This window comes from Taudactylus pleione, unplaced genomic scaffold (assembly GCF_031769625.1).
Source record: "Taudactylus pleione unplaced genomic scaffold, aTauple2 ptg000154l, whole genome shotgun sequence".
NCBI lineage: Eukaryota > Metazoa > Chordata > Amphibia > Anura > Myobatrachidae > Taudactylus > Taudactylus pleione.
The window spans coordinates 11,856,289-11,883,233 of NW_028284556.1; the positions used below are offsets into that span (position 1 = coordinate 11,856,289).

General features: G+C 42.9%; 1 long non-coding RNA gene across 2 annotated transcripts; it reads left to right on the forward strand.

The window, feature by feature from the left end:
* Positions 1-1,603: 1,603 nt before the first annotated feature.
* LOC148521905 (uncharacterized) lies at positions 1,604-25,968 on the forward strand. 2 transcript variants are annotated; one of them, XR_015878785.1, is made up of 3 exons: positions 1,604-1,720; positions 3,032-3,254; positions 25,586-25,968. It is a non-coding gene; the product is annotated as an uncharacterized LOC148521905 (long non-coding RNA). The 2 variants fall into 2 exon arrangements; XR_015878784.1 differs by lacking the exon at positions 25,586-25,968 and adding an exon at positions 10,216-10,841.
* Positions 25,969-26,945: the final 977 nt, after the last annotated feature.

Below are 26,945 nucleotides of genomic sequence, written 5' to 3' on the forward strand. Positions count from 1 at the left end.
GAAAAAGTACAATATGGGAAAAGTAGAGGAAGCCTACACCAAACTAAAAACCAAACCAAGGGAGGACCTACTCATCAGGTCAGAAAAACCACAAACACACCAAAATAATAAAGTCTATTTTATCACAAAATACACAAGAACCTCACATAAAATCAAAAACATCCTAAAAAACACTGGTACATTCTACATATGGATAACCTTTTGAAAGAGATACTGCCGGAGGCACCAGATGTAATATTCTGGAAAGCGCCAGATCTAAAACAAAAACTCATCCATAATCATTTAAAAACAGATATCAAGAAAGAACAAACCAAATTAGAGGGACATAAGGTCTCACAAGGGTTCTACCATTGTGGCAGGTGTAAAAATTGTCAGAAACTAAAGTATAGAAGTACAAAACCTATTAGGGAATTCCAATCAAAAAATACAGGTAAAATATGTAAAATTAAAGAAGCACTCACATCCGACAGTGCACATGTAATATACCTCCTTACATGCTCATGCAGACTTCAATACATTGGTCGAACAACAAGATCTCTCAAAACAAGGGTGGGAGAACATCTGAACAATATAAACAAAGGGTATGAAAAACACAGTGTCTCTGAGCATTTTAGACAAAAAACATGGATGTGACCAAAAAGTCCTGGAATTCATAGCAATAGAAAGAATTAAATATAATTGGAGGGGGGGAGGATTGCCTAGCAAGAATAGATAGGATAGAAAGTAGATGGATTTTCGAATTACAAACGCTACATCCAGAAGGCCTGAACATAAACCCCTAGAAGGGATGTTAAAACAAAAGGTCCGATAATTAGCCTATGTATATCTGGAAAAGCAGGGACGTAATACATCATGAGAAAGATGGTAAGGATAGTATCCAATAGGCTTATCAGTCGAGCCTCCAATATCACCTTATCCTGAGGCTCAAATGTACCTATTCATTTCTATCCATTTATATACATAGACACACCCACTGATGCATACATAAAGCATCACAAACTCCCATAGAGGATGTAATACGTACTAGTATTTGTTTTTATACGTTTAACAATTGTTCAATGAACACAGGCACATATATGATAATAATACCTGATACTCTAATGAACTGATTTAGGACCATTACTCTCCTCAGAATATATACCATATAAAATAATTGGCACTTTGTGGAGGCTATTCATAATTAGATACCAGATTCCAGTAGTATTGTAGTGTGAATTATCAGATAAATATATGATGGCAAGAGAAGCCATAGCAATACATCAAGGTCATTGAAATGCTGATTTTACTTACATTTATTGAATCGTAAAAACTCACAATAAGTTAAAAATTTGTAAACATTAAAATTAAAACATCATTACAGCAAGATGCACATACGGAGATCCTATGCTACAAAGATCACCAACAAAACGACTGCAGCCATAATAATAAACTGCAGATTGCTACTAAAACACTCTGCTTCAATGACGTTAATGCAATAAGAGCTACAACAAAATGGTCGCCGCCTTGACTGAAGACTGTAGCCCGCATCCAACATCAGAACCCTATTCCAATAGCACCCGGGAGATCACATGACATCTGATTAACTATCCAACACAAGTCCATGCAAGCGCACTGACACCAGCTGGGCACCCAGTACGTCATGACTGGAACCCGGAAGTGCGTAACCAGGTGAATCAGTGCGCGAACGGAGGACCCACAGAATCGCATAAAGCAGCCAAAGGTAACAGACAGCACCACTTGTTGCCTTTGAAAAAGTCCCTATATGGGACAAAACGCATTGGGTCTACAAAATGGACATTGACTATATTGTGTTTTTTACCTACCCATTCTTTGTCAACAATATTGGAATAAATAGTTTATTTTATATAGCAGTATATAGTCTTATTCCCACACACCAGCCCTCTCACTTGCACTCTACCTATCTTGAGCCAGTACATCCACGGAAGGGGAGCAGGACCAGCAGCAATCTGGGTAAGTACAATCAAGCACACACTTACCAGCTGTATTATTGTTGTCCCCCCACCCTGATACTGCACTCTCATTATTCTGAGGTATCACAACTGGGGCAACAAAATTACCCATAACACTGTGAGAAGCTTGAAGGGGAACTGAAAGTACTGAGGTGACTCAAGCAGTAAATTTAAACATCTTCAATTTCTAAGAAAAACCTGCCTGAAGTTTTTGCCCACCAGAAACAAGAAAACTTGCAATACACAGGGCTGTAACAACATAGAGAATATTTTCACTCACCGAAGATCCAGCCTAAAGTTCTTGCCCACCAGACAAAAGAACACACACCATGAGCACCAACTTAGAGGCTACCAACCCATAAGACAATATATTAGAAATACCAGCCTACAGTTATTGCCCACCTGGACTGTTAACAACTACACAAGAATCTTATAACATTTCATTCATATAGAAATACAACAATCAAAAGGAGCGCAATTCCCACTAGTTAATTAACGCATACTGGTAACCACAGAGCACTTATCCCTTACTTCTTCCCTAGTTCAACCCGCCCTTTTCCCCACAGTATATCCCTTTAACTCCCCTTTCCCCCATCCAAAACAATTAAATAACTATGCAGTATGTGTTTATGTTTATTTTTAGAGAATGGCCAACTGTTAGGTCGACCTCGACATTTAAGGACCTAGATACAGTGGTGAGCTCAAAAGAGACAGTTTGTAATAGAAGTATCTTATATGGAGTGAGCAAACCACATGCCAAGAATGGTCCGTGTGAGAGAGACACAGATTACTGTGGTCAGCAAGAAAGAGAGTATATGAAGAGTTGTCTGAAGAGAGGATGAGAGGAAGAGAATTCATCAGAAGGAAGAATGGGAGATTCGTGTAAGGCAGTGGAACGACATGCACCTGTGCTTAGATGTTTGCAAGTGCAGGGCCGTAGCTAGGGTAGTGCGGCTGGTGCCATCGCACAGGGCACCACAGGTCAGGGGGCGCTGTTTGGACCTGTCAAATTTTTGTTTATTATCATTCTAACTTATAACTTTCTCTTATATCATCCCCAGCATCTCCTGGCCTCTCCTATCTCTTCCCTGGCCCTTCCCCTTGAGGCAATTCCACCTTTTTGGGTGCATCATGTCCATTTGAAAAATGAGGGGGGCGCCAAAGCTCTTTCTGGCACAGGGCACCAAAAAGTCTAGCTACGGCTCTGTGCAAGTGTGACCATCCATTATCAAAATGAAGCAAACCTCCCATGAATGACAATATGAAGGACAGATTTGACCACATGTAAGTTGAGTATTGATGCACAAATAAACTGTATTTCTACCTCTGTTTTGCATTTTGATAATAAACTGCTGTTTGTTTATATAACCTTAAATCTGGTTATGCATATCTTTACTCAATGACATGATATTTCTTCACCGATAACTGTGTGTTATAAACATTCCACTGGGAACACGCATGCTGTATAAGTTTTGAAGACTGCTTCTTCACAGACCTGACAATGACAAAAAAAAATTGCGACTATGTGAATATTTTGTCAATGTAACATCTTGTTAACATGGAATGCATTTGAAACGGAGGAGACATCCAATTACAGCCACCTTGTGGACTTCTATGCTTTCTGCGGTGGTGTCGAGCTGCTAAGCCTGGGACCATAGCACCTACTATTGGTGAGAGGCTGAACATTGGAAAGCCCATTATATCTGATTATTTGTTTATTGGCTTTTCATTTGTTTATTATTTATTTTGTCTTTTAAAATGTTTTATGCATCTTTAAAATAAATTGTCTGTCCCTTAATTGGGTAATTTTACCATCCAAAGTTTGACTCACCTTATACTTTATAAACTTCCATTTTAACAAGTAGTGCTAACCAATTACAGAAATTATTTTGTTGTTCATGTATTACTAAAGGTGGTGTTGCTTTAATTCAGTGAATTTGGGCCTGGATTATTGTTAAAGAGTGCGTAATAACGAGAAAAACTCACTATATACAATTCTAAATGTAAAATCTTTAAACTCTCTGTTTCAGCTACCTGGCTTTATTTTCAAAGGTCATTAGCCCTTTATAGAGCTAATCTGCAATCAACTGAGACAGCCACAGTTTCATAGCTGAGTGTTTTACTACTACTACTGACTTTCACGGAATTGAAGCACCCCATTTGATATTTGCTCACTTCCAGTAGATTAGTCAAGGAGCCTTCTCATTCTGATATTAGTGCAACTGCATTCATTCACAGACTGATTCAGAAAAGACACAGATGTAGCCCCAGCTGTCTTTTGCCACAGTTGTGTCTGCGTCTTTATGATAATGCAGTTACAAAGTCCTTCCCTTCTATAAATCCATGCGTCCGAATATGCAAGGACTGAGACACCCACTGTAGCATTTGTAAACACTGAAATACTGCATCGGTTGCGCCTTCGAAATTTGCACCAGTCCTTTGGCAGGTTGCATTCCACAAGTCATCGCATGCATACCGTGGTTGGTAATGCCAGAAGGAAGCATGTACTGCAGGGGGTGCTGGGAGGGATCTGATTGGATCCATCTATCAGCACACTGCATAAAGAAGCCCTTAGGCTTCTATGGGTAACACCGTCAGGAAGATGGTGTTACCTTCCAAAACTAAGGACCTCATTCAGAGTCGGTCGTTGTGGCTGCACGGTCGTACGCCACCGATGTTTGCATAAAGTTCGCAATGCACATGCGCAAACTAGCTGCTATGATCAGAAATTTCTCTCTCCTTGAACACAGCCAGGTCGGTAGTTTGAGTGACAGAATGAGGCGTTTGTGGGTGGTAACAGGGGAAGGTGCTTGAAAACGGGGGAGTGGAGATCCGAACGCAGGCGTGCCTAATTATGCAAACGGCGTTTTATGGGAGTGCATAATTAACAAAGTAGTGTCATGGCACACATGACATGGGTGGTTTGTACACTGACCTGATCGTAGTGCTTAAGAGAGGGTATGGTCAACCTTAAGCTCTACGACCAGTTCCGATGGTTACCGATGGTCTCGATTAATCCTTATATGGCCGGAGATGACGTGTAATGCGTACGAGAAGGGGGCGTATTTTTTGTGTTACGGCCGCAACCTCCCCTTGGTCGGCCAGCTAATGATCCGATCTTAAGGACGCAACTTACGAGTGCATCATTTGCATATCCGGCCCCTTTTCCCTTACAACCGTGCAGCCGCAACGACCGACTCTGCATGAGGTCCTAAGTCCTGGAGTTGAGGACTATGCAAAGTTGTTGGTTGGGATACCCTTGAGGATTGAAGAATTGATAGTTGATAGTTGGTGCAGCCTCTGGCTGTAAAATTGATAATAAATTAATTAAAAAACAATTCATTGGTGCAGCCCTGGGCTGAATAATTAATAATAATTTAATTTAAAAAGTAAAAAACAATTCATTGGGTGCAGCCCCTGGCTGAATAATAAAAATAAATTAATTTGTGCAGCCCCTGGCTGTAAAATTGATAATAAATTAATTAAAAAACAATTCATTGGGTGCAGCCCCTGGCTGAATAATTAATAAAAAGAAATTCATTGGTGCAGCCCCTGGCTGTAAAATTGATAATAAATTAATTAAAAACAATTCATTGGGTGCAGCCCCTGGCTGAATAATTAATAATAATAAATTCATAGGTGCAGCCCCTGGCTGTAAAATTGACAATAAATTAATTTAAAAAAATTCATTGGGTGCAGCCTCTGGCTGAATAATGAATAAAAAGCAATTAATTGGTACAGCCCCTGGCTGTTAAATTGATTAACTTAAAAATAAATCATTGGTTCCTAAACCAACCATAACATTAATTTAAAATGTCAGGCAGCAATGCCCAAATCAGCACATAATGGAATGGAAAAAGGTGCAAGATGGAATAGTCCTTGGGCCCTCCCACCTACCCTTATGTTGTATACGCAACAGGACAGTTTAACAAACCAATCATTTCAGCGACAAGGACTGCCAATTGTGGCTGAAATTATTGGTTTGTTTGGACCCCCATAAAACAATCTGCCATTGTGCATTGAACATGGAAATGAAAATGATCCCATACACAAACTGGCTTTACATTACAAGTTGTCATCATCCTCGTTCTCATCATCCCCATCAGTGTGTACAGCCTCTTCTTCACACAATATTAATTCGTCCCCGCTGGAATCCACCATAGGCGCCTCTGTAATTTTTTTTATATAATTGTTGGTAGAGGTCTTCCTCGTGGAATTTGTATTTCATTTTAATGAACATCATCTTTTCCACATTTTAAGGAAGTAACCTCCTACCCCGATCACTGACAAGGTTGCCAGCTGCACTGAAAACTCTTTCAGAATACACACTTGAGGGTGGGCAACGTAAGTAATGCAAAGCCAGTTTGTGTATGGGCCTCCAAATTGCCTCTTTTTCCTGCCAGTACTGAAAGGGACTGTCTGACATGCCTATTAGGATGTTATTTCTGAAATAGTCCTCCACCATTCTGTGAATGGAGACCCTATCACACATAGTCACGGTAGAAGATATGTCACTAGTAGGCAGTTCTCTCAGTTCCGACCAGATGTAATTTTTTGGTGCACAATCTGCATGACCAGCAGGCATTCTGTAAGGAAAATTGAGTCTTTTCCTGGGAGCTGCAGAAACTGAAGGAGGAGATGATGGTGTTTCACGTGCGGCTGCAGCTGCCAATTTTTTCACCAACATCTCTTTGCACAGTTTTAGAATGACCTGACTCAAGCTGGCAGCGTCTGAACTAACTTCATGTGTCGCAAGTTCAAAGGGTTTGAGAACCTTGCACAACACAGAAATTATTCTCCACTGCGCTTGAGTAAGGTGCATACCCCTTCCATGGCCTATGTCATAGTCCGTTGTATAGGTCTGGATGGCCTTTTGCTGTTCCTCCATCTGCTGAAGCATATAGAGGGTACTACCTCTTGCTTCAGCTGATGAAGGGCAAATTTAACAGTACCTGCTGGTCATGCAATCTTCGACAAGCGGTCGCCGAATGTCTAAAATGTCCGGATATTTTGCGGGTTATGGTGTCAGTAATCTACTGTGCAAATGGGTAATTGATGTCATACTTGTTTGCCCATGCAAACGATTGTTTAACAGTTAATTGTTTTTTGGAGGATACACTACTAGTGGTCATCCTCCTGGTCCCCTTCTGGGATGACGTTCCACTGACAGCAACAGCAGCAGCAACAGGCGTAGTCATCAAGGATCCTTTTGAGGAATCACGGATAGGAGAGGAGTCAATCAGGCTTTGAATATCAACATTGGATGCAGCAGGACTACTTCTGATGTCGAATGAGGATGTTGATGATTCAGGTGTTGGTGTTGGAGATCGAAGGCGCTTGGATCTCATAGAGAGGGAGCAGGTAGGTGACACTGGACTTGTTACGTTTTGAGTTTTGGAACTTAGCAATGTAAACTTTGATATTTGATGAATGCGCTCCAAGTGACGTAACAAGGAGGAGGTTCCTAGGTGGTTTAGGTCCCTCCCTCTACTCACTCTTGCATGGCAATGGGCACATATTGCTTGACAACTGTTGTCTGGATCGGGATGGAAATAATTCCACACATGAGAAATAGATTTTTTTGTCTTATGTCATGGCATGACAACAATGGGCTTTGGCTTTTTCAATCCATGGGCAACAGCTGTTGCCTTACTTACACAAATCTTAAACAGAGACCGGGACAATCATTAGGAATACATTATCACCTGCTGGTGTTTAACCTGATACCCTTGCTCTTTGATTGACAAGAACATACACCTATCAGAATTCTCAATCAATCTTAAACAGAGACTAGGACAAGCATGGCTATTTAAACCACTACATTAGGACCATTAGAGATCCTTGAAGAAGACCACCGGAGTTGGCTGAAACGCGTTGGACCACTTACCTACACGGACTTACCTGATCATACTTTACACGCATTGGAGCACCAGAGTTACCGGGATGCTTGGAGGGACGGAGCAGCGGCTAACACCCGGGACGGACGAAGCCGCAAGTGAAGGTAAGAGTTGGTCAGGCGATAGGGGAAGCTATGTCAGCCGGGGAAACCAGGAACACAGCACCCGCTGGCGGATCACCTGCCACGTGTGCTGTCCTCCTAAGTGACCCCCGCAGCATCAGTCTATCCTCCTCTGTGCCACTAAGGAGACGCTACACGAGCTCTGACAAACAACAGTGAAGGTGAACGCCATCCGAACATACTTACCTTTCCACCCCTTTATTGCCATGCGACACAATCAGTGTCTGCAGCACTGATAGTCATTTACATCCGCCACTGGACTCGGGACTCCCGAACATCAAAACATCAATTAACAGTAACAACGATCAGGAATCCTGACATTTCTCTACAATTTATGTTGCACCCACTGCAAAAGCATCAGAATTTCCTATACTGAACTTATTTGAACTTACAAAAGTCCTTTCCTCTCTGGCATTATAAAACTATATACTTGATAATCCACATTAACCAACTCTACTTGGAAGTCAGCTATTTTTCGTTTATCGACTTATTTTTAAATGATCACTTTATTATAATGTTTTGAACGTTTTACCCAAAAGGTTTTTTATACAAACGTTTTTAATTCTACCCTTTGAGCAATTCCCTCAATGTCATCCCTCCCTTTCCCTTCACGTTTCCCTGTGATTATTGTATGTGTTTGTATGTCCTTACATAAGTATATGAGTTTAAGACTACAATAAAACTCCTCAATTTAACATAGTCCCCTTACAGTTATTTGATTCTATCAGTATATTTTTATTTATTTTTTTATATATATTTTTTTACATATATAGGTATTTTAATCATATATATATATATATATATATATATATATATACATATATATATGCACATTTTTTCCTTAGGTGAACGCTAGCTATCCCAAATGAAAAACGCGCCTGTATAATGAGAAGAGTGGTGACCTTACTAGCTATAGCAACTCCCAAATCCACTCCAGTTATATTTAGAAAGAGCGCACGATAAAAAACTTGTTTTATTTTTACTTACACAAAGGACATCCTCCGCATCAACATCCTCATCACCAACATCTTCATCATCAACATCCTTATCATCCTTAGCGCCTTCAACTACCAAAATATCCGTCTCTTCCATGTGCAATTCCACAGAAGCATCCTCAATGACTACGTCTGCAAGATGTTGACTGCCCTTCCCCACATTTACAGAGGGCACACAAATGTTGGAACTTGGAGGATCCTCCAGTACACTAGTATTTATGTCTGGCTCACACATGGCAACCGCGGAAACACTTGCACTCTCCTCTGGGATTTGTGATTTCGATTTCTCAGGGCAGACAGTTGTTTTTTCCGAAGGGCTATCAGAATCAGCAGTCTTCCTAAAGAAAGGCCAATGCCTTATCCTTTCCTTGCCACTTCGTGTAGTGAAGGGCATATTGGCAATTTTTTGTTTATCTAAAGGCAAATTTCCTTTCAATTTTTTTTTCTTAACTTCAGTACAAGTAGCTTTATCATATCGATGGCGTGACTTAAGCCCTGGGGCATGGGCCTTCATAGAGGACGAGGAAGTCGACGGCCTTGCACTGCTGGTGGCAGCTACAACATGTGGTTCTAAGCCTTGCTCTCCTGTCATGTGACAGCCCTCCATATTTTCTGCGGTCTTGAAGCAGTGTCACAAGCACCAACAGTGTAGCCAAGGTGCGGTTACAATATTCACACACGTGCAGTCGTGCACACACAAAAATATTAGACAAAACAAGACAATTGATTTTAATTTTTTTTATGCACCAGAACTTGGGCCCAGAGCATAGATTGATCACGACTGGAGTTGGGCAGCACTAGTTTGCGTTGCCGACTTGGTAGATCTTGTGTGGCTAAGCCTAACATGCACAGACACACAGACAATTATTAGAAAAAAAGACAATTGATTTTAATTTTTTTTATGCACCAGAACTTGGGCACAGAGGACAGACTGATCACGACTGGAGTCGGGCAGCACTAGGTTGCAACTTGCATTGCTGGCTGGATCTTGTGCGGTACTGCAGTTAAGCCTAACATGCACGCGCACACACACAGAAAAATATAAAAAACACACTGATTTTTTTTGTTTTTTAGCATGACTGGAGTCGGGCAGCACTAGGTTGCAACTTGCCTTGCTGGTTTGGATCTTGTGCGGTACTCCGGTTAAGCCTAACATGCACACACACACACAGAAAAATGTAAAAGACACTTTGATTGATTTTTTTTTTTACTATATATTTTTTTTTTATAGTCCAGAACTTGGGCCCAGATGGACACAGCAACAGACCAGATGTATCTGCAGTTCTGCACCAGCCCAGAAGGACACAGCAGACATAAAAAACATCAGCCCAGAATGGATAAGCAGCACCAGCCCAGGACACAGCAGACAGCACAGACAGCCCAGATGGACACAGCAGACAGCACAGTGACAACACCAGCCCAGAATGGAACAGCAGTCACCAGCCCAGGACACAGCAGACAGCACCAGCACCTCTCCCAGCCCTACACTACTCACCCTCCCTGTTCAGGCTCCGCAGCCGGAGTGAAATGGCGTCTGTCGCATGGTCCCTTATATACTACATTGATCATAGAGACGAAAGCTCGGAAACCAAAAGATTTCAGACTCTATCGTTTTGCCTTGGTTTCGAGATCCGAGTCAGGCGGGAAACTCCAAGCCTGCTTGTTTCCGACTTGGTTCTGCTAAATTCGGATGGGTTCGGATCTCTGGAATCCGAACCCGCTCATCTCTAATTTTAATACACCTGAGGCATACTTTAGTTTGTATGTGTCTTAGTTTACATATTAATCCCTTTAATTACAATACAGCAAAAACACAGAGGGACTGATACTGAATTAAAGCTATACCAGTTGGAGTAACATATCTTTTGTGTTTTTACACTTGGCATGACCAGAATACAATTGCACTAAAAGTGCATAATTTCAGAGTGGAATGATTATGCACTTACTGATCCTTATGAACAGAGGGGTGAAGGGAAGGGACAATCCCACTTTGGATATGTACAGTAAGGGAGAGTTTATGTAAATGAAGCCCATAATGGCTAGTTTTGCATAGAAAAGGAGGTGTACAATTTGCTCAGCTACAGGGCAGTTACAAATACAACAAGATGATGATGGACAGCAACATGTCCTCAGTTCTCATTGGATGACTGCCGAATCACTGCTGACATTAAGTACATCCCGATGAGCTGAAAGAGAGATTGCATGCTTTGCCACTATACAACATGAAGTGATGTATACTCACTGACAGCTATGCTTTTATTTATTTTGTACACTCATTTGCTAAAGCACATCTCGCTAGCTGAGTGATTGTGCAGAAACCGTAATAAGTAAGCCCTTACATTTTCATTCCTTCTTGCTAATGTAACTCCCACTTAGATGATAATAATAATAATATGCAGTTTATATATTACTAAATATACAGCTTTTAACTAAATGTATTATTATTTTTATTAATATAATAGATATGTAAGTGATGAGGGTTTGTTATTATTAGGGCAGCTTAGTATGCAGTATATAACTCTCGAGGAAAAGAAGATACTGGAAAGTTCTAGTAACCCAGAGAACGTTAGTTACAGTGAGCCAGAAGTGACATACAAGCAGGGCCGCCATCAGGGGCGACTGCTGGGTCTGTAGTCCCGGGCCTGGAGAGAGAGGGGGCCTGGTGGTCAGCATTAACCACTTAACTGACGGTTTTTCTAGCAAAATCAATCATAAATTGACGCTCCTAATTGGTTGTCCCACGAGCAGCCAATCTGCAGTGGCCGCTCCTGATTGACTGCCGGTCCGCGAGCTGTGATGGCTCGCGGCCAGTGCCTTATTTGAAATGCCACCGATGCTTTCTTGATGGCTGTCGGTGCATAACTGAACTGCTGCGGCCCTGCAACCAGGGCCCTCACTCTCTCCGGACCAGCTGAAGTAAGTACATAGGTCCTTCTAATGCAGCCAGCTTTTCACTGTGCGTCCGTCCCCCCCCCAAGTCCAGACAGCCTCTCCTGCCCTGTGCCTCTCCCCTACTCCTAACAGATCCCTCCCATGTGCCTGCTCCTTCTCCAGCCTTTCCTAACCTGCCCCCCCAATAAGGTTCAGCCTTCCCTGTCCCATGCTCTTCCCCAGGGGGGGCCCTGAATATTTTATTATTACCGGGCCCCACAATTTCTGGTGGCAGCCCTGCATACAAGCCACCAATTAAAGTGCGAGCAGGATAAACCGGCAGGTAGTTAAGATTGAGGTACCTGAGGTGATATCAGAGACATCATTAAAATACAAAGCTGAGGTTCGGCGTCTGTGAAAACTTACTGATAGCAGCAGCAGCAGATTGAAGAGGTGGTGTATGGGAGGTCTCTCTCTCTCTCCTGATGTCAGGGAACTATTTACTATATAAGGATGGATATCGAATTTAACACCATCAATGTTTTTCTTCTGATGGTAGTGTTTTTAAAATTCGATGGGGGCTTTCCGATGGCAGCCAGGCAAATGGTAGAAGCAATGGTCATTCAATATAAAAATACAGCTTAACTTAGCTTGTTAACATTGAGCATGGCCATGGCTTGCTATTGCATATGCGCAAACTAATTTTATTTTGTATGTGCACCATAGCAATGTTTTCTTCCATAAAATACTTTTGATGCAATGTTAGTTACCATCACATTGAAAGTTTTGATGGTGGAAGCCCTGCCCAACCATCCCTTGGAGCCCGTTAAGGGCCATAAACTTGCCACCCCGCCCCTGAAGCCATTGCATAGACAGAATATCAGGGGCATTGGCTGTAGTATTTGGAGGCAGTCCTGGACCAGAAAGTACCTCACCTATGCCTACAGAGGCAATAATAACAGAGCCGGAAGGTAAAGGTGCCTACACACTAGGCATTCTGGTCCCGATGCGATATCGTGTCCGATATCTCCCCCAGCAGCTCCCTTGCAGTCGTGGTCACAATTTGGTGTTAAAAGCTATCCACATTTGACCCTTGATCTATTGTGTCTCCAACACTATTCCAGTGCATCGTGACTGAGATTTTCAGATCTTGCCTGCAGCAGGCAAGATCTCAAAATGCGATGTACGACCAGCCGGGACGCGCATCGGCATCGTAATCATGAGTGGAGACTCACGATTAGGACATATTTTATACGATCTGTCGTCCCGATGCGTCGGAATCGGGCTGATCGTGTAAAATATCACCTAGTGTGTGGGCACCTTAAGAGATCAACTCAGGACTGTTCAGGTAAAACTCCTCCACACAGCACACAGTATATTGACAGCCTGCGTTATATAAAGACATATATGACAGAGAAGTTAGTTAGCATCAGAGAGGGTATAAATTAGCTGTCTTAAGTCAGCGTCTGCTAAAGCTAAACCTTCATGTCTACATATTAAAATAATTTAAATCCTCAGTCCACCGATGCTAGTTTTCACAAGCTACTGAGCAGCCCAAGTATTCTTTCATTTCTGATGTAGAGGACTTGCTTCCGTTACCACAACTGCAGCAAAGTCCAGGCAAATATCAGTCCCTAAGAAGACACTACCGTGTTTCCCCGATAATAAGACCTACCCCCAAAATAAGCCCTACACTTACTTTTGAAAAACGGTCCAAAATAAGCCCTACCCTAAAATAAGCCCTAACAAAATCCCCATTTTGTCCGGTCCCTGCCTTCGCTACACTAAAATGCCCCCAGCTCCGCCCCCCGCATGAAATGGATGCCGCCGTTAAAGATTTAACAGTGGCATCCAATCACAGCTGCAGCATCTCACTCTCTCACAGTGAGCATGCGGCAGCTGGCGTGCGTGGCAGCGTCATTTACAGCAGCGCCGCGGAGGAGAGAAGAGAAAAGAGGAAAAAAAATAAAGGTAAGTAAAGAATTGTATTGAATTATTGAAATTTCTGTCAATGTTAATTAAAATAAGCCCTTCCCCGAAAATAAGCCCTATGGAGTTTTTTTGACCAAAAAAAAAATAAGACAGTGTCTTATTATCGAGGAAACACGGTACTATTAAACTAATTCTATTGAATTACACTTCAAGAATACAGATAATTCTGTATAAGTGTTTCTATATAATAATGAACTACACCTATTCACTTTATAAGCTACTGTATACAGTGACACACTAAAGTGTTGGATTGCAACAATATAATGAACTATCAGTCAGTACAACTCATGTACACACTATCCTGTGTTCATTAAACTATCAACATTTGCTGTTTCTTACTGGAAAAGTTATCTAATGCCAGCGTGCAACAAAGTTATACTATTGTAAGTACACCAATGATATCCTTTGGAATATTTAATGAACATTGCTATAGACTATATATTGTATACTTTGAGAATTGTGATATTAATTTGCTTATACATCCTGTGTTGTCATGTTCAAATTTGTGTTAATATGTACATAAGTTAAATGATTATACATTATGCAATTGGCATGACTCCCTAGGGGATTAGGTCAGGAGAGGATAGCCCCATTTACCTCAATTCTTCAGTCCTAACTATCAAGGGAAGTTAGTCTGCGCACAAAGTCTCAGTCCTGCCTGCTTCTAGCATATATGGTCATTGGCCTCCTGGCCTCCACTTACCTTCTGGCTTCTACTGGCTTGGTTGGTTGCCCCAGCCACACCTGGACTGTACCTCTAAGCAGCAGATTGGTGTGGTCACTCCCCTTGTTAAACATATTTGGGTGGGTCTCACCATCACTGCACAGATTCAGTGCCTCACCAATGCCACCTATTGTAGCTCTGAGGGGTTACAATGGGATCTCTGGCACATGCCCAGTGGAGGGGTTGCAATGGGATCTCTGGTGCATGCCCAGTGGAGCCCCTCCATACGCCATGTAGTGCTATGCCATGGCGTATGGAAGATCATAGCACTGCGCATGCCCAGTGTGTCGGGAGTCACACACAGCATGTCTGTATTGCGGTTGAAGTTGCACACTTGTGGCACTGTCAGCACTATTGGCGCTGTCCAAGACTTTGACACCATAGTAGTTTCATGACTTAATAATGTAGTAGTGGGCTCTTTTTAAGAGAGAGGTCTCTGTATTACAAACTGATTGTGCATTTAAAAATGCAAACTTGTGCCAATGTCGGCACATCGGCACTGTGGTGGCTGTCAGCTCCAAGAGGTTACAATTGGATCTCTGGCACATGCCCAGTGGAGGGGTTGCAATGGGATCTTTGGCACATGCCCAGTGGAGCCGCTCCATATGCCATGGCGTATAGGAAGATTATAGCACTGCGCATGCCCACTGTCAGCGCTGTCCCAGACTTCGACACTATAGTGATTTCATGACTTCAGAAACTGGAGGGGTTGCAATGGGATCTCTGGCGCATGCCCAGTGGAGCCGCTCCATACGCCATGTAGCGCTATGCCATGGCGTATGGAAGATCATAACACTACGCATGCCCAGTGGGTTGGGAGTCACACAGCGAAAGTGGGATGGCTGTATTACAGTACATAATGACTTTGCGACTGAAGTTGCACACTTGCGCCACTGTCACCGCTGTCCCAGACTTCAACACTATAGTGACTTCATGACTTCAGAAACTGGTAGTGGGCTCTGTTTGAGAGAGAGGTCTCTGTGTGAGGCTAGGCATTAACCCTCTAGCCCACACGCCTCAGCCCGATAATACAGTAGTTCCTAAAGTCATGAAATCACTGCAATGTCTAAGTTTGGGACAGTGCCGACAGTACTTACAATTGTCGCAAGTGTGCAACTTCAACCGCACAGTGTGTAATACAGAACTGTGCGTGCATGTGAAATATTTTTATATAAAAGTAGAGGACTCACACACTTAATGATTTCAAATTTATTATACATTCTTCTACAGCCCTGATTCCATGTGGAAAATGCTATACTACTGTATAGTGTACCGAATCACCGCTTCTGTCAGCCATTCATCGGGCGGTGATATAGAAAATGCATTGGAAATCAGACGCATGCGCTGTGTAGTTTAGGAAAAGTGACACCTAGTGGACAAAAAGTTGTATGACACATTATGATTTTTTTCCAGCGCTACGCTACGCTATGAAACTTTCTGTGTGGCGTGACTTATGGTGTAGTGTGTGGCGCGCCATGCATGGTGCGCTACATGGCATATGGAGCAACAAACTAGCTGGGCACATCTGTACTGTAGGTATATTCCAACATTTCTATGTTAATCTACATTGTTATCAGGGTTAAAAAAACATAGAAAACAGACACTGACCTTATAGCCCATGATCCACCACATGCAACATTGGCATTCGGAACCGAGATGATGCACAGCATAATGATATAATCACCAAGTGCCCATCACCATAACAACCACAATACAGAAACTGTATACAGAAATGAATACATATGAATACGAATGGATGCATAAACAACATCAGTAATCAAAAGACAAATGTAACATGAGTTGATACGGAATAAAGTAAAAAAACAATAATATTGCAGAGTTCTATGAGGTTATAGACTAGTCAAAAACTATTCAATTTAAAATACTTCATATACTGCAATGACAGTTCCCCCAACAATTATATGGCCACCCAGCATAAAGGGTCACAAGACAGTCAACACAATATCAAACAGAAAAAGGATAGGAATAGGCTTTTTATTTAATCCCCTTGGGGCCAAAGTCCCCAGTCGATATACAGTATCCACCGGGATTCACATCTGAGCAATTTTGCCAATCTATCACCATACCTCATAGAAGGGGGGTACATGATCAATAATCATGTACCTCAAAGAAAAAGAGTTTATGACCCACAGGGCCGGGTTAAGGCTTGTGGGGGCCCCAGGGCAACTAAGTTGTTGGGGCCCCCTTCAAGCCACATGTAGCCTACCACTTCCAAGCAACACAGAGCCTACTCCCCCTTCCCCCAAGCCACACGCAGCCTACTGCTTCATCCCTGCCACTGATTACTCACCTGACCTCCCAGCAGAGCTGCTCCCTAGTCCCCTCATTAGAGTCACGTACGTGATGCCGATGAGGGGACACAAAGCCACTCTGCATCAGCATTGACTGTGTTGCTGCATGCAGTAGAACACAGATGTGGCAGCTGAGCCCCCATCTGGGAACAGGTGACACTGGATACCTGTTCTTGGCAGGGTCACACCAACCCTGTATGTAGGTCCCTCTGTGTGTGGGAGCACCGGAGCGACTGCACATGTCACCCCCCCTTAATCCAGCCCGGATGACCTGCTTGCAAAAAGTGGTGTGCTACTGTTTGATCACTTTGGCCCTCATTCAGACCCACTCGCAAGCGGGCGCACGTACGTTAGGCGTACGTACAAAATTATTTAAATTCAATGGCTCGCTCGTATTTTCGTTCGCATCTAAAATTCCTCCCTAAACTCAGGCGACCCCTCCTCTAACTAACGAGCGTGCGAAATAGCGAGCGTACATCCCCGAAATGGCTTGAAGGGAACGCACGCACAAGTGAAACCGGAAGTGGCCTTGTCAGATGTCGATTACCTGCTCCTTTATTCTGCCTACCTCCCTCAATCGTATCATGCCAATCAATGTATCAATAAGCTTAATTGTTTTTTTTTTTTCAACACAATGCAAGAAACTTTACTCTTGTCCGTGTTTGTGTTTACCCGCAGAATACGTACGGATGGAACATTCGCTTTTATTGTTCAAAAAACATGTGAACCACAATTAAACAATTGTTCTATTGCTGTGGATCCCCGCATATTTTCCGGGGTTCATTTCTTTATTTAAATTTGCAAACGCATGTCACTGCATCAAGCCTATCATAACTCTCCAGAGATTTCTGGCCCTGTTGAACACATGACTCATACACTAACCAATAAAATTGCTCCTGTTAATTTCCAAAATACATTAGCCAATCAGAAATTTTTTGCACACTTTATCAAAAATGTTTTGTATGAAAAACTCCATTGCCATCATGAGAGCCTCCGCATTCACCAGGCACGAGCTGCTGGTGCTTACGGAGGTGATGGATAGGCGGATCACCAGCCAGCCTCCACCCATCACCAACCGGCAGAAGCGCTCCGAGTATGCGGAAGCACGGTCCCGCCTGCGGTCGTTGGGTTCACGCCGCAACATCGGGCAGCTTGAGCGCAGGTGGTCAGACCTGCAACGGCGAACGCCCCGCTTGCTGGCATGCTTTCGCATGCAGATCGTTGAAAGTAAGTGTTATGTATTGTGGTTTTCATGTTTGTGTTTGTGGGGCAAACTGCGTGTGCATGTTTTCCTGTCTGTCCTATTAATTATTTGTCCTCATATCTGCGTGTGCATGTTTTCCTGTCTGTCCTATTAATTATTTGTCCTCATATCTGCGTGTGCATGTTTTCCTGTCTGTCCTATTAATTATTTGTCCTCATATCTGCGTGTGCATGTTTTCCTGTCTGTCCTATTAATTATTTGTCCTCATATCTGCGTGTGCATGTTTTCCTGTCTGTCCTATTAATTATTTGTCCTCATATCTGCGTGTGCATGTTTTCCTGTCTGTCCTATTAATTATTTGTCCTCATATCTGCGTTTGCATGTTTTCCTGTCTGTCCTATTAATTATTTGTCCTCATATCTGCGTGTGCATGTTTTCCTGTCTGTCCTATTAATTATTTGTCCTCATATCTGCGTGTGCATGTTTTCCTGTCTGTCCTATTAATTATTTGTCCTCATATCTGCGTGTGCATGTTTTCCTGTCTGTCCTATTAATTATTTGTCCTCATATCAGCGTGTGCTTGTTTTCCCTCTATTTCTGTTTTTTTCATTCTACTCCTTTTTGCATGTTTTTTGTTGCTGTTTTTTTTTTTTTTATTTGGGCCCCAGATTTGCCCAGAAACTAACCTCAATTTGTTTGACATATTTTAGGAGGACAGCCAAGACTACGCCGTCACCGTCCGGCCAGACGGCGTTCCCGGCCACTATCCCCAACCCCCAGCCAACACTCCACCCCAAATATTTCCCCTATACCCCACTCCTCCCCAGCCTTCCCAGAGCCTCTCCCGGAACTGTCGGGCCTCCTTCCCCTCCATCCCACTTCCCCCTCTCCTCCACCCACCCCTCTTCCAATTACCCCCTCCCCGGAGTCCATCATTACCCCTCCCCGTTCTTTGGGGAATGAAGGCTCCTCCGAGGAGGAACATGGAGGGACTTCCGGAGCTCCCGTTTTGGCTCCCGGTATGTTTTTATTTCTCATTTTTTTTAACCACAAACTGTTTGTATGTAATCATGTGTCGTGCCTTTATTCGTGCTTGTTTGGTTTACTTTTGTTGATTTAGCAGTTTGCCTTTACCTCTTCCTGCTGATTTCAACATACACATATCACACCTGTGTGAATTTGTACATAGGCCTTGTATTTTTGCCAGCACCCCCTTTTTGTTTTGGTTTTTCTTTTTTCGGTTTAAGAGTGATTTCGTTGTGTTTTTGTTTTTTTAATGTGGATTCCCTATTGTTTTATTAATCCACACACTTTTCTCACCCACAGAGGAACAGAGGCGTCGTCAAGAGGTGGAGGATTGTGTTGGCCAGATGCGCCAACATGTCATTGGCCTTCTTGTGGCCCTTGACCGGCTGTCTGGCATCCTTCGCCAGTAGTTTTTTTTGTTTATTTTCGTTTTGTAAATAAATTTTGTCGTTCTAATATACGTTCTGGCTCATTCTTTTTTTCTAAAACACAAATAGTTTTCCCTGACATAAGTAGACTGTTCCTGCAAGGATTTCCCTTTTTTTAAAGTTAGATTGTATTTTGTATTTGTATGTTAAACAGCCACAAGAAACACATAACAGTAACAATGTCATTTCCCTTTTTGGGTGTAGTGTCAATTAGATATTTCGCCATTTTACAGGTTCCTAGTTGGTGTGCAAGCTGCTTAGGCCAATCTTCAAAATCCAAAGGTTTGGACAGGCTTCCTTTTGGTGTGGGTTGGGAACCTGCAAACATATTTCAGTTTACATCAACTGGTGTCAGTACTGGATTACCCCTTAGTCAATTGTAAGGTGTGTTAACCTGGTTCCCCCTTGCTGTTAACGTCCAAAAAAAGAAAGACCATTTCACTCTCCAAACATTTATTCACAACATAAATGAGAAATCAAAGTGGTCAGTCCCAAAACAAAAAAACAGTGATAATCTCAAATACAACACATACAAATAAAATATTTAATTAAAAAAAACAATCAAGAACTGGTTGACGAAGGACCATGCCAACATGATTCCACAAACATGGCATTGCGATATGGGTTCCAGAATATATGGCCAAAATCACCAGATCCAGGTTTGGTAAGGGTAGCAGGAAGTAGTGAGCGTTGGAGTGGCAAAGATTATGTGAACAAACAGAAGATGTTGAAAAAAAATAAATAAATTAGATGTTCGCAAACAAACACAAACACATTAGGTATAAACACTGTAGTTTGGGTCAAACTTACCTAAAAAATCTGGCCACCACATCATCGCGTATGGCCCCCCCACATACTGACCTCCGACCAACCTCGGGGGGGCCATCCTCAGGTAAGGCATCCTCTGGCTGCATTGGGACACCACTCCTTATGGCGATGTTGTGAAATATCCCACACAGGACCACAATTTTCAACACCATATCCGGCAAATACATGAGCTCGCCACCAGAGCGGTGGAGGCATCTGAATCGGCCTTTTAAAAGGCTGATACAGCGCTCCACCACTTGCCTGGTGGCTGTAAGTGCGGAATTATACTCACTTTGTGGGCCTGGTGTGGGAGCCAAATAAGGAGTGAGCAGCCAGGACATGCAAGGGTATCCACTGTCTCCTGTGAAAAATAAGAGACAACATCAGGAACACTGTGTATCAAGCTTAACATTGTTATGTACTAAAGGTCTCCACTTACCCAGAAGCCACGCATCACCAGCTTGTAGGTTGGTTAATTTCTGCCATATCCCTGATTGCCGGATGACGAAGGAGTCATGTGCACTTCCTGGTAACTTAGCATTCAGGGACAGGATCTGGAGGGAGGCATCACATACCACCATTACATTCAGGGAGTGATAGTGTTTCCTGTTTCGAAATATTGCCTCCAGCCGTGCTGGAGGCTGAAGTGGTATGTGAGTACCATCCACAACCCCTATGATGTGTGGGAAGCCAGCTATTTGGTAAAAATTGGCCTTGGCCACACTAAGGGCACCCATATCCAAAGGCATTTGAATAAAATGATGGAGGTGCTTGAAAAGTGCCTCCATCACTGCCCTCAGGATCCGGGAAAAGGAGGATTGGGAGATGCCCGCCACTATTCCCACCGTTGTTTGAAACGATCCTGAGGCACAGAAATGTAACACCGCCATAAATTGCGTCAGTGGTGGTATTGCTGTTGGACTGTCAATTTGCCGCTCAAGATCACTTTCTATTAATGAGAGAGTGTCTATGATGATTTTGGGAGGTAGACGGTAGCGTCTTAAAACCTCATCATCGGGCATTCCAAAAAGGGTGACACATGTTCAAAATATCTGGGGCCTTGCATGCCTACGATGCCTACGCCTGGGATGAGATTGAGGTTGGTCGGCTTCCGGGAGCATGGCCAGAACAATCCTCCCCAGATCAACCTGAAATTCCAAAATTTCAAAGTAAGGCTTTTGACCCACCCCAAAACTATATTAAAACAACTTAGCTTGATGATACCATCCATTGCTGCTTACATGCCGGGTATTGTCATGATACGTCCAAACTGAAAATAAACAACAAAATTACTTGACACATTTCACTCTGTGCATTTTTGTGGATACATTTTGTGCTAGACCAAAGTTCAAATATGCCAAACACCCATTTAGCCAAACCGCAAAGCGACATTTAACACAGTACATCAAAACGGGTCGAAATGTTGGCTCAAAAAGCGAAAGCTAAACCATCAAAAAGTTAGAATGATTATTAAGCTGTTTAAAATGCGCTAATTAGTTCGCTAATACAAGTCACAAGAGTAACTACTAAAAATGTGCTAATTAGTTCGCTAATACAAGTCACAAGAGTAACTACTAAAAATTTGCTAATTAGTTCGCTAATACAAGTCACAAGAGTAACTACTAAAAATGTGCTAATTAGTTCGCTAATACAAGTCACAAGAGTAACTACTAAAAATGCGCTAATTAGTTCGCTAATACAAGTCACAAGAGTAACTACTAAAAATGCGCTAATTAGTTCGCTAATACAAGTCACAAGAGTAACTACTAAAAATGCGCTAATTAGTTCGCTAATACAAGATAAAAAATGGACTTACCAAGAACAAATATCTAAGATGCAAAATCAAAAGGTCTTTGGGGTCGAAAATAAACAAAATCTAAAATAGAATAAATTAGGTATCCAAAAATTACAAAATATACGAAACACAATGAAACAACAATTGAACAAAAGTTAGACTTCACAAAAATTACCAAATCAACAAACGAGGTCCCAAAAATATAAACCAACAAAGATAACGGTAAAAAAACGCAAATATAACCAACAAACGATTCTCCAACCTCCAACTCCTTTCTACACAATCAATAAACTCCAGCCAAGATAACCTCCAACAATCCAAAAACGCCACCTCGACTTGAGACACACCAAGCCATAAATAGTGTTTCGTTTCCCGCACAAATTAAGGAGGGATCATAGGGCCGCACAATCAATGATGCGGCCGCAAAATAAGGACGCATGTATAAATACGTCACGAAAACACATTCAAATTCTGGTGTATTTCTTGTTTGGACCTCAGACATGGCGACAGACCAGGGAAAAAATGCCCAAGAGTCAGGCGGTAAGTCTTTCATGCATTTTCTATCAACGATTAATTTGAAACATAACATGAGGCAAGTTGTGATTTTGTGAATTCTGTAAATTTACACAAATAGGTGAGGAGGATGACATGGAAGAGGCTGCTGGGCCCAGTATTCCGGCCAAAGCGGCCAAAAAAAAAAGGCAGCCACATTTCACAAGAAAGGAGATGGAGGTTTGATCCAGAAGTGTGTGGACATCCTGCCACAGGCAGACAGGAATATGAGTCTAAGCCAGAAGTGGAGAATGTGGGAAGAGGTAGCCGTTGCTGTCAATACGGTGGGTGATTATGTCCGTCTAGCCCGGGATGTCAAACGGCGGTAAGTAAACCCTTGCCCCCCCTAAAAACAAACCCCATTTTAAACCAAAGGATAATGGCTTCCATTTTTCCCCACAGATGGGGCGACTTCAAATATCACCTAAAGCAAAAACTCGCGGACAGGGCTAGGCATGCAAGGGGGACAGGTGGGGGTCCCACCCCTGTGTCATTGGAGTGTGTCATTGGAGTTGACGGATTTAGAAGAGCTGGCACAGGGGTGTGTGCAGCCTGTGGAGGTGTTTGGCGTGTCCAACATGGATACGGACATGCCAGACTTTGCGGCTCCTCATGTTGGCCCAGGTAAGTATTGTGATGTCACCAACTCTGAAATGCTATTGTGCCAATATGTAGATTCTAATGTGAGTCTTTTCTAATTTTTCCAACAGAGACACAGGCGGATGAGTCTGCTCCAGAGGGAAGCCTTGGCCGCAGAATTTCTGCTGGCTCTGCAGGGGAGGAACCAGTACATCCGGCTGAGGACCCTGCAGAAGCCAGTCCAGGGCGTGCCCCCTCGCAGGCAGTGGGCCTCCTCACAGAACTCAATTTCAAATCGGATTTCCATACGGAGATTCTGCAGAGGATGGACGCCAGTCTGCTACGAGTGGCTGAGGCCCTGGAGCAAAATGCTGCGGCCAACGTGACCATTGGTCAGGCCCTGGCGGAAAATACCAGGGCCAACATCCGCATCGCCGATGCCCTGGAGCAGCTCGTTCGCCAGCACATGGTGGAGCCGACCTCCCTTCCTGCCGGAACATCAGGATCCTCCACCTCTGGCACAACATCAGCCAATCCTCCAAATGTGCCTAGCCCTGTGCCTAGTCCAGAGGCCACAACATCTGCCTCTGGACAGGCCAGCCCGATGGCATCCCGGACCCGGTCTGGCGCCCACCCTCCCCCATCCAAACGGGCGAAAAAACGGTGACAGCAATGGCGACTTTTCCCACACTCCTTCTGTGCTTGGCTCATATTCCTTTCTGGTCAAAACTTCCCTCTCCTTTCTTGTGAAATGTTTTTAAGTTATTTTTGTACGTTTATGTTATCAGTTATTGATTATTTATTTTTGAAAAAAAGTATCTTTGGCAGAAAAACTAAAAAAAAATATTATGCCAATTGGTTTGTGTTTAAACAATAAATTTATGAAAAAAATCTGACATTGTATTGTGACATTATTGGACAAATGGGTTACATTTAATCCTGGCCCTAAAGGCAAAAAAGGACACCAAAAACCATTTCATTTGTATAAAAAAAAGGCCTCTTGAAGGAACGTTTAAAAAAACACATAACGATGCAAATTGCACATTAAAAAAAAAAAGGGGAGCTAATTAAAACATGATGACATTATTGTCACAATAGGCCATAAACAACAAATTGAGGCCAAAAAAACCCCCAAAAAATGTACGCCAATTGATTGTGTAATCCTGACATTAGCAGGTATGATTTCCACCTGCGTACGGTTTTGTGCTATCCCAATAAACTGCTTTCCAAACACATACCAAGCCGGTTTTCAATACAACACTAATTGCTTTTGTGACCACCCGCGATTAATCGCTGCAACATCGTGGAGTCCCGGGACGGAGGAGAAGGCCATCGCCAATGTGGTCGAGTAATCCAGACCCTAAACTGTGCGAGCATTTTGAAGGGAAAGAGGATGTTCCAGTGACGTATGTGACGGTCTGAACACATTTGACGTTCGCATCTGCTAATGTATGTACGCCCCAAAAACGCCTCGCCACGCCTGCGTTTTTCCATCTCCACCCCCGTCAACACCCAACGCCCTGTTCTGTCAATCACATTTGACATGTCACTTCCTGTACGCTATTTTAGGAACGACAGATAAAAAGCTCGCAATCTGCCGTACGCACATGCGCAGTGTAACACCGACGCATGCGTGGTTAGTCAACATCGGAACGCAACGAGCGTACTGCTGTTTGCGAGTGGGTCTGAATGAGGGCCTTTGTCCCTTAGTTGCAGCAGCACTGTTGGCTGACCGATGTAGAGACATATTTCCTTTAAATAATCGGTCAGTTTTGCCCACATAGCTCAGACAGCATGGACAAGTAATTATTAGATATATGACATATTTTCAATTACGACTTAGTCAATGATTGATATAAAATCTTTTTCTACTTAGTGGGTTACTACAACTATCACCAGTCACTAAATAAGAAAAAGTCATACAATTAAAACATTTTAGACATCCTATTTTTAGTAGTAAAAAAAGGAGACTCCTCACCCATGTCTAGGTTAGTAATGTCCATCTTCATGACATAATCTCTAATGTTTCTGACCCTTGTGCAATATGGCATAATATCCATGTCACCAAGTTTAAGTTCAGGATCCGATTTTATATTGGACCATAAACATGTAGCAGTTGTTCTAATATCGCCACTAGTCAATCTTTAATGGTTACCCCAGGGCATATGCTTAGATGTATTTTTCCTCACATTAGGTATAAGCAGTTATTCACGTTAGAGTGCCATTACCTGTTCTTTGCATACCTTAAGATCCTTAAAGAAATACTCTCTTGCCACTAAGGTATCACATATCAACCTTATATGTTTTTCAGCTATATCTCTGACCAGGGGCGGATTGGGATGGAAAATCAGCCCAGGAAATTACTGGAAGCAGCCCTTAATTGAATTGTGTACGCAGTAGCCGCACGTGCATCAACAAAGTAGTGCCAAGCGTGCGCCTGTGTCATAAGAAAAGGGCCGGCTGGCTTGACCGTTAAAGAGTGCTGTAACCCCCAAAGTACACTCCAGTCCAAACCAAATAAAAAAATATTTTCTGTGTTTGTGAATTGTGTGCGCAGTAGCCGCACGTGCATCAACAAAGTAGTGCCAAGCGTGCGCCTGTGTCATAAGTAAAGGGCCGGCTGGCTTGACCGTTAAAGGGTGCTGTAACCCCCAAAGTACACTCAAAACCAAATAAAAAAATATTTTCTGTGTTTGTGAATTGTGTGCGCAGTAGCCGCACGTGCATCAACAAAGTAGTGCCAAGCGTGCGCCTGTGTCATAAGTAAAGGGCTGGCTGGCTTGACCGATAATGGGTGCTGTAACCTCCAAAGTACACTCCAAACCAAATAAAAAAATATTTTCTGTGTTTGTGAATTGTGTACGCAGTAGCCGCACGTGCATCAACAAAGTAGTGCCAAGCGTGCGCCTGTGTCATAAGTAAAGGGCTGGCTGGCTTGACCATTAAAGAGTGCTGTAACCCCCAAAGTACACTCCAGTCCAAACCAAATAAAAAAATATTTTCTGTGTTTGTGAATTGTGTGCGCAGTAGCCGCACGTGCATCAACAAAGTAGTGCCAAGCGTGCGCCTGTGTCATAAGTAAAGGGCCGGCTGGCTTGACCGTTAAAGGGTGCTGTAACCCCCAAAGTACACTCCAAACCAAATAAAAAAATATTTTCTGTGTTTGTGAATTGTGTGCGCAGTAGCCGCACGTGCATCAACAAAGTAGTGCCAAGCGTGCGCCTGTGTCATAAGTAAAGGGCCGGCTGGCTTGACCGTTAAAGGGTGCTGTAACCCCCAAAGTACACTCCAGTCCAAACCAAATAAAAAAATATTTTCTGTGTTTGTGAATTGTGTGCGCAGTAGCCGCACGTGCATCAACAAAGTAGTGCAAAGCGTGCGCCTGTGTCATAAGTAAAGGGCCGGCTGGCTTGACCATTAAAGGGTGCTGTAACCCCCAAAGTACACTCCAAACCAAATAAAAAAATATTTTCTGTGTTTGTGAATTGTGTGCGCAGTAGCCGCACGTGCATCAACAAAGTAGTGCCAAGCGTGCGCCTGTGTCATAAGTAAAGGGCCGGCTGGCTTGACCGTTAAAGGGTGCTGTAACCCCCAAAGTACACTCCAAACCAAATAAAAAATATTTTCTGTGTTTGTGAATTGTGTACGCAGTAGCTACACGTGCATCAACA